The sequence below is a fragment of the Leuciscus leuciscus genome (genome assembly GCF_965113295.1).
Source record: "Leuciscus leuciscus genome assembly, chromosome: 7".
NCBI lineage: Eukaryota > Metazoa > Chordata > Actinopteri > Cypriniformes > Leuciscidae > Leuciscus > Leuciscus leuciscus.
This window is the reverse complement of record NC_138731.1, coordinates 1,983,538-1,994,506: the sequence shown is the minus strand read 5'-3', so window position 1 is coordinate 1,994,506 and position 10,969 is coordinate 1,983,538. Positions and strand designations below refer to the sequence as shown.

General features: G+C 41.7%; 1 long non-coding RNA gene across 1 annotated transcript; it reads left to right on the top strand.

Moving 5' to 3' along the window:
• The first annotated feature begins 1,273 nt into the window (after window positions 1–1,273).
• LOC309502210 lies at window positions 1,274–10,073 on the top strand. The gene is made up of 3 exons (XR_014207196.1): window positions 1,274–1,889; window positions 2,968–4,100; window positions 9,554–10,073. It is a non-coding gene; the product is annotated as an uncharacterized lncRNA (long non-coding RNA).
• The last annotated feature ends 896 nt before the right edge of the window (window positions 10,074–10,969 follow it).

The window sequence follows — 10,969 nt, the reverse complement described above, 5'->3', positions numbered from 1 at the left end:
GAGTAGGCGCCCTCATAAGATTCCAGCATTAGAAGGTACGAGAGTAGTGAGTTGTCGTCGCAAAAGATGGATAAAACAAAAAAGCTGTTGGGGACTAAAAATAGAAAAAGAAAGAGGGAAAAGGAGACGGCTTGTCAAGGGGTGCGACAGCAGCTAAATAAGGGGATGGTGAAAGGCAACAGGTAGGATTTAAAGTGTGACATCTGTGCTTGGAGGCTTGCAAATATTCATGTTAATAGACATTAGCGCTCTAAAGTGAAACTTTTAAACTTTTAAAAACTTTAAATAACCATTGAATCAAAATGAAATGTTACTCTTATCTGTGAAATAAGCATGTGACCCGTTTCAACTCCACCACTCAAAGAATCGGAATCGAGAATCGATAAGAACTGGAGCCAAAATGGTTGCTGCATACCCCCTGACACTGGGTACAGTTCTCCTCTGGCCACACAACGAACATGGTTTGCTTTAGGATCTTGATATCATTGATATCATTCAGAGTATTTTATTCAGCTCCTTTTGAAGACTGGAAAAGATTACATCAAGGTAAGAGGAGCAAAACTCCAGAGCATGTAGATGTGAATTTGAGAACTTGTACAATATAGTAATTGAGGTCGTCCCGTGAATGTGAATGAAAGAATACAAGTTTGTGTCTGTCATTGTTAGGGTTGCCAACTTCAGAAAAGGGAAAATGCGGGACAATCGTGGTTCTTTATAGGAAAATGAGGGACACTCAAAATATTATCACACAGTGTTCGTCATGTCAGTGTCTGCAGTTTAGTGTGTGTTTAAAAGGTTATCAGACATAAACACATTTGTATTGCTTAACCTATTTATGTACAATTTAATTCTAAAAATAATTTTAATGTCATACACAAAAAAAATGTCACATTACAAACTTTCAAAATAACAGAATTGATCTAAAATAGAAAGCTTTTTTAACATTATACCCTAGGCCTGCAGTTCAGAAGTTTGGGGTTTAGTAAGATTTTTATTTATTTTTTGGAAAAAAATGTAAGTAATTATTCAACAAGGAATTATTACATTAATCAAAAGTGACAGTAAAGACATTTATAATGTTACAAATGCTTTCTATTTCAAATAAATCTCTTATGAACTTTATATTCATTAAATAATCCTGAAAAAAAAAAAAACTGATTTAAACATTACTAATAATCAGAAATGTTTTTTGAGCATATTATTCCCTCAGGTAGATCACATGTTTTCTTGCGTGGCTGGATGTTGGACTCATGAACAATAATCACGTTCGCCAAAATTGATTTGCTGAAATCAAAACGTGGACAGTGAAAGGGAATTAGCGTTAGCCTGAGACGAGTCCGGCTTGAAGCGGAAGCGAGACGGCAGAGGATTATGTTCTCAAATCAAACAATGATGTGTCTCAAAAGAATGATTAAAAAAAGCTGTGATTGTGTAACAGGTCAAAGAATGACAAATGTTTTTGTAACGTTTAATTTTCTATTTTCTATTGTTTGTGAGTTTATTTCACCAAAATATTGTTTTGTTCAGTCATGTCATGGTGGCTTATAGGTATTGGGGGAGTTATTTGTAGTGTAAGTGCGCCCTCTATTGGATAGGAGCTCGAGTGGTGGTCATATACTGAATTTTCGCGTTCTTTTCTCAGTCTGCATTCTACTTGACTGAGAGAGGTATGTGTTCACATCAGCGCAATGTAAACTTGAGATATAGCTGTTAAAACTTTAGTTTCAGTGCGCATGGTATCGTGTATGTGTATTTTATGATGAGTGCACTTACATTTAATCGAGATGTGTCAAGAACTTTGCTGTTTTGGCACCATTTTTGTGAGAGTCACAATGAAGAATACATTGGCAATGAAGATGAAAATTATGATGCAAGACCAGACTAGGGGTGTAAATCGGAGCCTACATGACGATTCGATACGATACCGATTTCTTAAGCCAACGATTCGATTATTTTCGATACTTCAGAATTCCCCCGCGATACGATTCGATACGATTCAATACTAGATTTTTACATGATATCTATTAAGTTTCAAATAAATCAACAAAAATAATATATAATTTGCCTTTTATTGAGTATACAGAATACAATTGCATGTCACAAAGAAATTGTTTTTCCACCTCCACAAATGAATGTTGTTCATTATGTCGCCTTGTTGAGGTAAATTGTAGTTTTCCTTGCTTTACCCCGGTCTTAAAGTAAAAAAGATGACTGTGAAAAATAGTAGAATTAAATTAAATACATTTATGGTGAGATTACTACAATTTATTTAATTAAACTCATTTATGGTGAAATTACTACATTTTCATGTCAATCTGTGTTCATTTTGACCACAAAACATGCGCTGTCACTTTAAATCAGCGCGTGCAGCACAGCAGAAATAGACTCGGTGTGGAAACGATCTCTGCACTGCTGTATACGCACCGCAACTGGAACGGATAAACGGACCGCAACCGCGTGCAGTGTGAAAGCTCTGACCTGTTAACATGGGTACTGAAAACAATACGCACCGCATACGCACTTCAAACGGGGTATGTGTGAAACGGGCGCAATCAGACAAACGGCAACATCTCTTACCACTGCTCCATCTGTTTTCCTGAAGCCAAAATACATCCACACCCATGACTTGACGCCGACTGGAGTGTGTAACATTTCACTGTCATTGCCAGCTCGCTCTGAAGGATCCATCGCTCTTGAAAGTCAGACTCAACAATGTGTGTGAACATTGATAGACTGTGAAACGTAAGTAACGCGTGTGAAGTAGAAGACAATAATGAGGTTAGCGCCACCCGCAGCTTATAGGTTGTACGCATTTTTCGGAGCAGATCGCTGAAAATAGACAGGCGGCAAAATAAACACATGAATCGATACTCTTGCGGACGCATCGATGCATCGAATCGTCGGCTGTATAATCGATGCATCGATACGAATCGATTAATATTTACACCCCTAGACCAGACCCTGCAGACCGTGTCATTGGTGGTGACAGTGGGGCAAATATTAGGAATGCATTGGGTCTCATTCATGAAACACGAGCAGAACGAATTTTTCTGTAAATCGTGTGTAAAGTGGTTCTGGCGTAAATTTTCGGATTCATTAAAATGTTCGTATTTTCCAAACGTTAGTTGGTACGAAAGAAATCTACACCTGCTCCAGCCACGCGTAAATAGTGCGCTTAACATCCGAACGTTTTGCTCATTAATAAGGCTGCATTTTAATTCACCTTAATCGGGTACATATTTACACAGCATTTTGAAAAAATATTGTATATAGTAATTACATACGGTTTTTCTTTTTACTTTTATTATGAGAGCCAGTAATAGCATCTGCAAACGAAACACAAGTCCACAAGTCACAAGTGTTGCAGTCAAGCTTCATGTCCAACCATTTTCTTTTCACTTCTGGGACTGTTCGATTAACAGATGAAACTCCATTAACTTTCTCCACAGAACAAGAGCCTGTTAGCTTAGCTTCTAAAGAAAGATGGTTGACACTATGTGTACATTCTGTGAGTGAGATCCCTCTATGGGCGGTTTGAACACATGCGGGACAGCTCCTCCTACTGGCTGTAGTCTCTCGCCTCTGGCCAAAAAATCCTCCGATGACGCAAAATGACGATTTTTGCGTCATCGGAGGATTTTTTCCAGACAAAAAATACATAAATCTCTCATCTCAGGGGGACATGAGGGTGGAAAGCACGGTAATTCTAAAATACTACAGGTTTTCTACTCATACAAAGCTTAATGCTAAATCCTGAAGTATCCCTTTAAAGGAGTCACCTTAAAAATAAGGGCCAACTATTTGGCATTTAAGTTAGTTTGGCTATGGTTAGAAAAAGGAACACACACCAAACCACAACAAGTGCAGTGAACGCTGTAGTGAAGTGTGGATGAAGGTCACCAGAGCTGTTTCATATTAAGCTGAAAGAACCTAGTGAATATTACATCAGCTATGATTTAGAGACTTGTATGAGAATGGCAGACGTGTGTCTACAGTCGGAGAGGCTGGGAAGAACAGAATCTCTCCTAAAAGAGAAAGACATGAAACTGACATTTCCTGTGAAATCCATGAAATCTGAGAGCTCAAATTTAAATCATTAGGCAAGGCAAGGCAAGGCAAGTTTATTTATATAGCACATTTCATACACAATGGCAATTCAAAGTGCTTTACATAGAAGAAATTAAAATAATGAAAAGAAATAAGAATAATTAAAACAGTTTAGAAAAATAAAATACAGTACTTTTAAAAAATAAAAAAGAATATTTATTATAGATCTTTCTTTCAAAGGATTCCCTTAAGACTTAAATCTTTCAACCTTCTTTTAACCTTCAATCTTCTTACGACTTCCATCTATCAACTTTCCTTTAACTTTCTTTTCTCCCTCATTTACTCACACGTTGTTTTCACTTTCTTTAGCACTTTAGCACTGCGTTCACATTCTTTCTCAGACGAAAACTTTAATATCGTCATTTAAATACTGTTCTACTTTCAAACCCACATTAATCACTTTCACATTATCACCTTCTGAGTGGGCATTTACAGTTTCGGGCTAAATGCCCTGCTGACATAGGAGAAATTAAAATAATTAAAAGAAATAAGAATAATTAAAACAGTTTAGAAAAATAGAGTAAAATACAGTACAGTACAAACAGTCGGACGAACAGCGGCACAGTGCTCATTCAGTAAATGCACAGCTAAACAGAAGTGTTTTGAGTCTGGATTTGAATGTGACCACTGTAGGAGCACATCTGATCTCTTCTGGAAGCTGGTTCCAGCTGTGGCTGGCATAATAGCTAAAAGCAGACTCGCCATGCTTAGAGTGAACCCTTGGTATTTCTAGCTGATATGATCCTAATGATCTGAGTGATCTGTTGGGTTTATATTCAGTGAGCATATCTGCAATGTATTGAGGTCCTAGGCCATTGAATGATTTATATACCAGTAATAATACTTTGAAATCAATCCTAAATCTAACTGGGAGCCAGTGTAAAGACCTGAGGACTGGTGTGATATGTTCATATTTTCTGGTTCTGCTCAGAATCCTGGCGGCAGCGTTCTGTATGAGCTGCAACTGTCTTATGGTCTTTTTGGGAAGGCCAGTGAGGAGTCCATTACAATAATCCACCCTGCTGGTGATGAAAGCATGCACAAGTTTCTCTAAGTCTTGTCTGGAAACAAAGCATCTAATTCTTGCAATATTTTTCAGATGATAGTATGCTGATTTAGTTATTGCTTTGACATGACTACTGAAACTAAGGTCTGACTCTAGTGTCACACCAAGATTCCTGACTTGATGTTTAGTTGTTTTACCCCTAGAGTGAAGGTATGTGTTCACTTTGAGAACTTCATCTTTGTTTCCAAACGCAATAACTTCAGTTTTGTCTTTGTTTAATTGAAGAAAGTTTTGACACATCCAACTGTTGACTTCGTCAATGCATTGGCACAGGGAGTCAATGGGGCTGTAATCGTTAGGCGATAGGGCTAAGTACAGCTGTGTGTCGTCTGCATAGCTGTGGTAAGCAATTTGGTTATTTCTCATTATTTGGCTCATTGGGAGCATATACAGGTTGAACAGGAGTGGCGCAAGAATTGAGCCTTGAGGGACTCCGCATGTCATGGATGTCCACTCAGACTTATGGTCTCCTATACTCACATAATAACCTCTCCCATCTAAGTATGACCTGAACCATTTTAGGACTATCCCAGAAAGCCCCACCCAGTTTTCCAGCCTGTCAAGAAGTATGTTGTGATCGACAGTGTCAAATGCAGCACTGAGGTCGAGTAGTACCAGCACTGATAATTTGCCTGAATCAGTATTTAAGCGAATATCGTTTATTATCTTTATGAGCGCTGTCTCTGTGCTGTGATGCGGTCGGAAACCAGATTGAAAATTATCAAAGTATCCATTCGAGCTTAAGAATTTGTTCAGCTGATTGAAGACAACTTTTTCAATGATCTTGCCTATGAAAGGAAGATTTGAGATCGGTCTATAGTTGCTTAATATGGTCTTATCCAGATTGCTCTTTTTCAGGAGGGGCTTGACAACTGCAGTTTTCAGGGAGTTTGGAAAACTCCCAGAGAGAAGTGAGGCATTTACCACTTCTAGAAGATCTGCTTCTAAACTGTTTAGCACAATTTTGAAGAAAGATGTGGGAAGTGTGTCAAGGGCGCATGTTGATGTTTTAAGGTGTTGTACGGTTTCTTCCAAAATTTTGCCATCAATTTCTTTGAAGTCAGACATAGTAACTACTTTCTCAGGTGGTCTGATCTGTCTGACCTCAGTGCAACTCAAGGATGTGCTGATCACCTTTCTGATATTATTGATTTTCTCAGAGAAGAAAGAAGCAAACTCACTGCACTTGCTGTTTGAGAGCATTTCACTAGGAATCTGGCTTGGGGGGTTTGTCAGTCTCTCTACAGTAGCAAAAAGAGTGCGTGTGTTGTTTAAATTGCTGTTTATAATATTTGAGAAGAAAGTCTGTCTAGCTTTGCCTAGTTCCATATTGAAAGCATGCAGGCTGTCTTTGTAGATGTTATAATGGACTACAAGTTTTGTCTTCCGCCACATGCGCTCTGCTTTTCTGCATTGTCTTTTCATATGTTGCACTGCTGTTGAGTTTCTCCAAGGTGCTTTTTGTCTGCCACTCTTCTTCCTGACTTTAACAGGAGCAATATCATCAATTATATTTTTAACTTTTGAGTTAAAAGAATCAAGGAGAAAATCAACAGAGTCAGCAGATATGCTTGGTGTTAAGGATATAGCCTTCATAAATAGTACACTAGTGTTCTCATTTAAGCATCTCTTCTTGACAGACACAGATTTAGCTTCAGTGGCAGGAGAGATCAATATATCAAAGAAAATACAGAAATGATCAGACAGTGCTACATCCTTAATAACAATCGATGAAATGTTTAGACCCTTACTGATAAGTAAATCTAGAGTGTGTCCATGATTGTGTGTGGGTCCATGTACATGCTGAGTCAGATCAAAAGTTTTTAAAACAGTTTTGATTTCTTTTGCCATATTGTTTTCTGCATTATCTATGTGAATGTTAAAATCTCCAGCAATGGCAAAACAGTCAAACTCTGAGGTAATTGTTGATAACAGTTCTGTAAAGTCCTCAGCAAAGGCTGGAGAATATTTTGGAGGCCTGTAAATAATGATAAGTAAAATGCGAGGAGCACCTTTTAACACAGTACCCAGATATTCGAAAGACGGGTAATTCCCAAATGATATTTGCTTACATTGATAGATATCTTTAAAAAGAGCAGCTAGACCCCCACCTCTCTTAACAGCTCTGCAGACACTCATAAAAGTAAAGTTAGGAGGGGCTGTTTCATTGAGGATTGTTGCACTGCAGCTGTATTCTAGCCAGGTTTCATTTAGAAACATAAAGTCCAGGTTGTTTGTGGTTATTAAGTCGTTGACTAGAAGTGATTTATTTTTAAGTGAGCGAATGTTTAAAAGTGCTAACTTAACAGTCTTCCTTTTTGTCCCCACAGCAATCTTAGTTTGACATGTAATAGGCACCAGATTAGTTGGGTTTGCTGTACGGCTATTGAAGGCCTTAGACTTTCTATCTTGTAATAGAACAGCAATAGAGAAAGATACAGGCACACTGGGTTCCCGCTTGTTCTGTAAACATTTGAGAAAGTTACTGTTATCATAACAGGAACCCAAAACACATCACTGAGAGCTGGTATCAGTTGTTTTTGGTTCACCTCGAGCAGATGGAGGAGGGTGTGGGCCCTGGCGTTTTGGCCGAAGAGGCCGAAGAGCTCTCACAGGAGGAGGGGGCGGGCGAGCTCGGCGCGCAGGCTTCGGTGTTTGAGGTGCCTGACGATTTTTGGTTGGTATCTGGGGGCTTGCAGCAAAAGAGTGGGATAGTCTGGTTCCAGCATGCACTAATTCTTCCATTTTCTGTGAGAAGCACAGGAGTGGAGTCGCTGGCGAGAGTGAGAAAGTATCTGGTGAAAGGGGCTGTTGCTCAGGTGTTATAGGAGGCTGTGATATGCTGTCCTGGCTTCCCTGGCTGTTTTCCAGGAAGTCGTCCTTGGGTGCTGAATCTTGGAGCAGTTCTAATGTGTCTGTCTGTGGTGAGCTCTGTGTGCAGGGCTCAGCTGAGATTGTGTCCGTGAGCAGAGGTTGTTGTGGCTCAGTGGTGTTATCATTGTCCTTGTGTGATATGTCAACCGCATGTCCATCTTGTTGCTGAAGTGAAGTCCCGTGTTCATTCATACTGTTTCCAGGTGTGTGTGTGTCGTTCAGATTGACACACACTGCAGAAGGATGATTGAGGGAGAAGTCGATATTGTCCTTTAACACTCTTGAACCAAGTTTGTTTGGGTGATGGCCATCCCGATGAAATAGTTGTCTCTGACTCCAGAAAAGATTGAAGTTGTCAATGAAGTTTACTCCTTTTATATTGCAGGTTTTTTGCAGCCATGTATTAATCCCAAGCAGCCGAGAAAACCTGTTTGTTCCTCTTGCTGGGAGTGGTCCACTGATGAATGTTTGAACTTTCAGTCTTTTAAGTGTTTCAAAAAGTTCATTGAAATCCTTCTTAAGGAGTTCTGACTGCTCTTTATGAATATCATTCTTCCCCACATGAATTATGAGTCGATTTGCAGTCTTATGTTTCATCAGAATGTTCTGAAGTTCCCTGTTTATATCAGAAGTTGTTGCTTTTGCAACATGTTTTGGAAGGCAGCATGTAGTTGTATCCCTGCTGCTAATGTTTCTGATTATGGAGTCCCCCACTATCAGAGTCCTGGGCTCGGCTGTGCTCTGAGCTGAGTGCCGCTGTCTGCTCGACCTTGAGCGCCAGTTAGCATCAGTGTTAGCTACTGGCTGATACAGTCTGTGTTCGATCACATTCATCACGTTTGGGGATTCCTCATTTACATTCATTAGTACTTCAAATCTGTTCTCAAGATGTATAGGTGTTGGTGGGAGACCAGTGTTTGCCATCCTTGTCAGAGCTGTATCTGGGGTAGAGGATGCTACTGCGGCAATATGTGGGGCTCGTGACAATCTGATGTCTCGAGTGCCTTTGGGTCTCGCTCCCTGTTTGTGCCATCGATTTGTAAGTCGATCGGCTTGTTTCTCTACCTGTCGAGGAGCACTAGTTTCATGGGACTCACCGGCTATATGCTGAGGGTGTCCCTGACGAAGCTCTGTTGTGTGTTCCGTCTGGTTTGGTGGTCCCGTAAATAACTTTGTTTCAAGAACTGCAATCCTTTGTAAAAGTCTGTGGCAGTTAGTGCAGCAAGTAGATTCCAGAAGAGGCATTTTCTCTCTTATCCTTGTAGGCAGTTGTGTTTTCCTTTCCCCGGAATGTAAGCTGGTCGGGTAGAAGAATTCTGCGTTTTTGTGGTAATCCAAACTTTGTCGTTTGAGCACTGTGCTGATTTGCTGAAGTTAAAATTAGGTGATAAAAGGAGCTAAAATATAAAAATATAGAAGATAAAATATAAAAGCGATAGAGCAAAGCGCGGAGCAGTAAGCAAGAGCGTCCGAACGGTAGCTGAGCTGAGCAGGAAGTCTCATTAGTATAAACTTACCATTGTGTATCGGGGTAAAGCAAGGAGACAGTGTTGATTTTGATTCTGCATTTGCTTAATTGATTTTTGTTCATTTTTAACCAAAACATCTTCCATGCTGCAGCTTTAAATTCCACTATGAAAGTTTGCACATGACATACTCTTTCTGTCACAGGGATTTAAAGCTGCAGTTGGTAACTTCTGTAAAAATGTATTTTTTACATATTTGTTAAAACTGTCATTATGTCCTGACAGTAGAATATGAGACAGATAATCTGTGAAAAAATCAAGCTCCCCAGGCTCCTCCCAGTGGTCCTATTGCCATTTGCAGAAATACACCGCTCCCGGTAAGAAACAACCAATCAGAGCCAGGAGGAGTGTCTTAGCAGTGTCAATCATGCTTGTGTACGCGCTGATCATCACCCCCCTCTCTCGCACAGCGCGTACCGTCGTTCAAAATCAAGATAGCCGGTGTGCCGCAGCTCTGCTAATGGTGGACAAACAACTAAAACTGCCAATTTCTCGAGTAGCACCAGCTCATGCAAGTTACATTACATGTATTGCAAAATACGTAATGATTTGAGGACCAAGTTTGAAGTCAAAGTATGGGCAGGCCATAGTCAATGTAAAGCATATTGTTGATGTTTCGTCCCTACCAGTGAATGTGCGATAACTGTTTATCCGCCGTCATCAGTGTCTCTGCATGTTTACTAGCCTGCGCGTTCACGGCAGGCTCCGCTGTGGAGGGAGGAGCTGTGGGGGAGGAGCTGTGGAGGGAGGGCTGTGGAGGGAGGGCTGTGGAGGGAGGAGCTGTGGGGGAGGGGCTGTGGAGGGAGGGCTGTGGAGGGAGGGCTGTGGAGGGAGGAGCTGTGGAGGGAGGAGCTGTGGAGGGAGAGCTGTGGAGGGAGGGCTGTGGAGGGAGGAGCTGTGGAGGGAGGAGCTGTGGAGGGAGGGCTGTGGAGGGAGGAGCTGTGGAGGGAGGGCTGTGGAGGGAGGGCTGTGGAGGGAGGAGCTGTGGAGGGAGGAGCTGTGGAGGGAGGAGCTGTGGAGGGAGGAGCTGTGGAGGGAGGGCTGTGGAGGGAGGGCTGTGGAGGGAGGGCTGTGGAGGGAGGGCTGTGGAGGGAGGAGCTGTGGAGGGAGAGCTGTGGAGGGAGGAGCTGTGGAGGGAGAGCTGTGGAGGGAGGGCTGTGGAGGGAGGAGCTGTGGAGGGAGGAGCTGTGGAGGGAGGGCTGTGGAGGGAGGAGCTGTGGGGGAGGAGCTGTGGAGGGAGGGCTGTGGGGGAGGAGCTGTGGAGGGAGGAGCTGTGGAGGGAGGGCTGTGGAGGGAGGGCTGTGGAGGGAGGAGCTGTGGAGGGAGGGCTGTGGAGGGAGGGCTGTGGAGGGAGGAGCTGTGGAGGGAGGAGCTGTGGGGGAGGAGCTGTGGAGGG